Source organism: Pristiophorus japonicus, unplaced genomic scaffold (genome assembly GCF_044704955.1).
Source record: "Pristiophorus japonicus isolate sPriJap1 unplaced genomic scaffold, sPriJap1.hap1 HAP1_SCAFFOLD_515, whole genome shotgun sequence".
NCBI classification, from domain to species: domain Eukaryota; kingdom Metazoa; phylum Chordata; class Chondrichthyes; family Pristiophoridae; genus Pristiophorus; species Pristiophorus japonicus.
Window position 1 is genome coordinate 225,909 of NW_027254421.1, and position 5,359 is coordinate 231,267.

The window sequence follows — 5,359 nt, forward strand, 5'->3', positions numbered from 1 at the left end:
CCGATCACGGCCCTCTACAATTTCTCACTACTCCTGCTGTATCTGCCCACGCTCCAATCACCGACCTGGACCTTGTTGACGTCACTCTTCGCTGCTGTCGCCTTCCTGCACCAGCTCGCACTGCTCCCTGGAGTCCTATGCCTCCACTCTGCTCCCGAGGCCTCTTCGCCACTCCTTCTATGGCCCCGACCTGCCGCTGGTGTTCTGTGCAAGGAAACAAGAGTTCTGTAATAACTCAAGAGTCTTGTTGCTGTACACGACCTCAGGTGTAAACCTGACCCAACTTTATTTGCGCCGAAAGTACCCCCCGCGACATAGTACCCGCGCTTATATACCAGCGACCACGCACATGCGCGTACAGCCCGAAGACCTCCAACATTGCCGCCCCCTGGTGTCTGGTGCCCCCATGCATCAATACTTAACAAGTTCAAAGGCTTTTTCGGCATAAAGGTGCGAGGGAAGGCTATTTGAGCCACACACATTAGACACTGGGAATTCGGAAGTTGTGTGTGTCACAAGCAGGCAGCGGAGAGCTGCCTTTGTGACGTGTCTCAGTAACTTTCATACTGGGTTTGTATCATAGGAATGTCTAAATAAAAGGCCTGATCCTGCCATTACTACAACGGAGTGTGTGTGTAATTCCACGTTTAAAGCAAGAAAGCGATCCAACAGGCATCACTACTGTTCTGCAAGCATGCCTTGAGGGTCCTTCATTGAAACACCTGTGAACCCATCCTCTTTTGGTGTGGAAACAAGTCATCCTCGTTTCGAAGGACCGCCTACGATGATGCAAGCGTGCAAAAGTTCAGTTGGATCAATCTTTTGTTTGCCGTTCAGAGAGTCACACTAAAATGGGACAGGGAGGGTTCTTTGCAAATCTCCGTGGGTAAATCTGCAGGTACCGAGCCCCAAGCAGAACAGGAAGAGGCCAGGTTCCCCGCCCCCCCCCCCCGGTCTGATCTGAGTGAGCAGATCCCCGAGACTGGGGTGGACCTCGTGACCGCTTCGGTTCTGGGCTCTGGGTGGGTGTCGGGCTGGTGTGTGATTGCCCCGGTGGAGCACCCTCACTGTCTGGCCTCGGGTGGTGGGGCATAAGAATTGGGAGCAGGAGTCGGCCATTCGGCCCCTCGAGCCCGCTCCGCCATTCAATGAGATCACGGCTGACCTTCGACCTCAACTCCACTTTCCCGCACTGTCCCCATATCCCTCGATTCCCTTACTATCCAAAGGTGAGGCACCAGAAGGTGGCCTGCGCCCATGCTTGCCTGTACTTCCAACGTGATGCCCGTGCTACCCTAATACGGTGCCAGGCACAGCCTGGCCAGACCCATCTTTACTGATGACACCCGCTGATTCTCTCCCCCCGCCCCCCCCACTTGCCACCCACTGTGTTCAAATCCCTCCATGGCCTCGCCCCTCCCTATCTCTGTAACCTCCTCCAGCCCCACAATCCTCCAAGGTGTCTGCGCTCCTCCCAATTCTGCCCTCCTGAGCATCCCTGACTATAATCGCTCCACCATCGGTGGCCGTGCCTTCAGCTGCCTGGGCCCCAAGCTCTGGAACTCCCTCCCTAAACCTCTCCGCCTCTCTACTTTTTTCTCCCCTCCTTTAAGACGCTCCTTAAAACCTCCCTTCTAGTGCCAGCCGTGGCTCAGTGGGCAACACACTCGCCTCGGAGTCAGAAGGTTGTGGGTTCAAGCCCCACTCCAGGGACTCGAGCACATAAATCCAGGCTGACACTCCCAGTGCAGTGCTGAGGGAGTGCAGCACTGTCGGAGGTGCCGTCTTTCGGATGAGACGTTAAACCGAGGCCCCGTCTGCCCCCCTCAGATGGATGGAAAAGATCCCGTGGCACTATTTGGAAGAAGAGCAGGGGAGTTATCCCCGGGGTCCTGGGGCCAATATTTATCCCTCAATCAACATAACAAAAAAACAAATTATCTGGGTCATTATCACATTGCTGTGTGTGGGAGCTTGCTGTGCGCAAATTGCCGTTTCCCACATTACAACAGTGACTACAGTCCAAAAGTACTTCATTGGCTGTAAAGCACATTGAGACGTCCGGTGGTTGTGAAAGTTGCTATATAAATGTAAGCCTTTCTTTCTGCCTCTTTGACCAAGCTTTTGGTCACCTGCCCTAATACCTCCTTACATGGCTCGGTGTGTCAAACTTTGTCCGATTTACACTCCCGTGCAGCGCCTTGAGACATTTTACTGCGTTGAAGGTGCTATACAAATGCAGTCGGGCAGAAGCCCCAACCGCACGCGGGCAGGAGAGAGCTGTGCTCGAGCGGGCGGGGAGAGCAAACACAGCACCACATTGCTCAACTCAAGAGGGAGAGGCAGGGACAGAGCAAGGCAGGGAGAGGCAGGGACAGGGAGAGACTGACAGAGAGAGAGGGAGCAGACAGCATCGCTGCACATTAATTGTGGTAGGTGACCTGTCTCATTACAGTGTAGAAATGTGAGCCTGGGCGATAGCAGGTGAACTGCCCAGCCTTGCCCCCATCCCTGGTGTGGTATGAAAAGCTAAACTCAGACAGAGGCGAGGCAGAAACAGATTCTTTAAATGCCTGAGCACTTAATTCAACAACAACAACCTGTATTCATATAGCACCTTTAACGTGGTGAAACGTCCCAAGCCGCTTCACAGGAGTGTTAGAAGATAAACATTTGACACCGAGCCACATAAGTAGATAAGGGAGACTAGAACTTGGGGGGCATAATCTTAGAATAAGGGGCCGCCCATTTAAAACTGAGCTGAGGAGGAATTTCTTCTCTCAGAGGATTGTAAATCTGTGGAATTCGCTGCCCCAGAGAGCTGTGGAGGCTGGGTCATTGATTACATTTAAGACAGAGATAGACAGTTTCTTAACCGATAAGGGTGAGCGGGCAGGGAAGTGGAGCTGAGTCCATGATCAGATCAGCCATGATCGTATTAAATGGTGGAGCAGGCTCGAGGGGCTGTATGGCCGACTCCTGCTCCTATTTCTTATGTTCTGATGTTCTTAAATTAGGGCAGGAAGCTTGGTCAAAGAGGTAGGTTTTAAGGAGCATCTTGAAGGAGGAAAGAGAGGGAGAGAGGCTGAGAGGTTTAGGGAGGGAGTTCCAGAGCTTAGGGCCCAGGCAACAGAAGGCACGGTCACCAATGTTTGAGCGATTATAATCAGGGATGCTCAGGAGCGCCGATGTCTCGGGAGGGGGAGGGGGGTTGTGGGGCTGGAGGAGATTACAGAGATAGGAAGGGACGAGGCCATGGAGACATTTGTAAACAAGGATGAGAGTTTTGAAATCGAGGCATTGCTTAACCAGGAGCCAATGTAGGTCAGCGGGTGATGGGTGAGTGGGACTCGGTGTGAGTTAGGACACGGGGCAGTGAGCACAAGGGGTGATGAGTGAGCGGGACTGGGTGTGAGTTAGGACACGGGGCAGTGAGCACAAGGGGTGATGAGTGAGCGGGACTGGGTGCGAGTTAGGACACGGGGGCAGTGAGCACAGCGGGTGATGGGTGAGTGGGACTTGGTGTGAGTTAGGACACGGGGCAGTGAGCACAGGGGGTGATGAGTGAGCGGGACTTGGTGCGAGTTAGGACACGGGGCAGTGAGCACAAGGGGTGATGAGTGAGCGGGACTCGGTGCGAGTTAGGACACGGGGTCAGTGAGCACAGGGGGTAATCGGTGAGCGGGACTTGGTGTGTGTTAGGACACGGGGCAGTGAGCACAGGGGGTAATCGGTGAGCGGGACTTGGTGTGTGTTAGGACACGGGGCAGTGAGCACATGGGGTGATGGGTGAGCGGGACTGGGTGCGAGTTAGGACACGGGGCAGTGAGCAAAGGGGGCGATGGGTGAGTGGGACTCGGTGCGAGTTAGGACACGGGGCAGTGAGCACAGGAGGTGATGGGTGAGCGGGACTCGGTGCGAGTTAGGACACGGGGCAGCGAGCACGGGGTGATGGGTGAGTGGGACTCGGTGCGAGTTAGGACACGGGGCAGCGAGCACAGAGGGTGATGGGTGAGCGGGACTTGGTGCGAGTTAGGACACGGGGCAGTGAGCACAGGGGGTGATGGGTGAGCGGGACTGGGTGTGAGTTAGGACACGGGGCAGTGAGCACAGGGGGTGATGGGTGAGCGGGACTTGGTGTGAGTTAGGACACGGGGGCAGTGAGCACAGGGGGTGATGGGTGAGCGGGACTTGGTGTGAGTTAGGACACGGGGGCAGTGATCACAGGGGGTGATGGGTGAGCGGGACTTGGTGCGAGTTAGGACACGGGGCAGTGAGCAAAGGGGGCGATGGGTGAGTGGGACTCGGTGCGAGTTAGGACACGGGGCAGTGAGCACAGGGGGTGATGGGTGAGCGGGACTCGGTGCGAGTTAGGACACGGGGCAGCGAGCACAGGGGGTGATGGGTGAGTGGGACTCGGTGCGAGTTAGGACACGGGGCAGCGAGCACAGAGGGTGATGGGTGAGCGGGACTTGGTGCGAGTTAGGACACGGGGCAGCGAGCACAGGGGGTGATGGGTGAGTGGGACTCGGTGCAAGTTAGGACACGGGGCAGTGAGCACAGGGGGTGATGGGTGAGCGGGACTCGGTGCGAGTTAGGACACGGGGCAGCGAGCACAGAGGGTGATGGGTGAGCGGGACTTGGTGCGAGTTAGGACACGGGGCAGTGAGCACAGGGGGTGATGGGTGAGCGGGACTGGGTGTGAGTTAGGACACGGGGCAGTGAGCACAGGGGGTGATGGGTGAGCGGGACTTGGTGTGAGTTAGGACACGGGGGCAGTGAGCACAGGGGGTGATGGGTGAGCGGGACTTGGTGTGAGTTAGGACACGGGGGCAGTGAGCACAGGGGGTGATGGGTGAGCGGGACTTGGTGCGAGTTAGGACACGGGGCAGCGAGCACAGGGGGTGATGGGTGAGTGGGACTCGGTGCGAGTTAGGACACGGGGCAGCGAGCACAGAGGGTGATGGCTGAGTGGGACTTGGTGCGAGTTAGGACACGGGGCAGTGAGCACAGCGGGTGATGGGTGAGCGGGACTTGGTGTGAGTTAGGACACGCGGGCAGTGAGCACAGCGGGTGATGGGTGAGCGGGACTTGGTGTGAGTTAGGACACGGGGTCAGCGAGCACAGGGGGTGATGGGTGAGCGGGACTTGGTGCGAGTTAGGACACGGGGCAGCCGAGTTTTGGATCACCTCTAGTTTACGTCGGGTAAAACGTTGGAGGCCAGCCAGGAGTGGGCCCCACCCAGAGCAGTAGAATTCCTCGCCGCCTCCACCCACCCCCCCCCCCCCCCCCCCCCAGGTCTGTGCTGAGTTAGTTGGTCCCAGCCTGGGGTGGGCGGTGTGGGAAGGGGCTCGAATT

General features: G+C 57.0%; 1 protein-coding gene across 1 annotated transcript in view; it reads left to right on the forward strand.

Moving 5' to 3' along the window:
• Positions 1-629: 629 nt before the first annotated feature.
• The window catches only part of LOC139253822 (dehydrogenase/reductase SDR family member 1-like), a 26,564-nt gene continuing 21,834 nt past the window's right edge, over positions 630-5,359 (forward strand). Inside the window, exon 1 of the mRNA XM_070873584.1 lies at positions 630-803. The gene's annotated coding sequence lies outside the window, so the exon portion shown is untranslated. The remainder of the gene's footprint in view (positions 804-5,359) is intronic.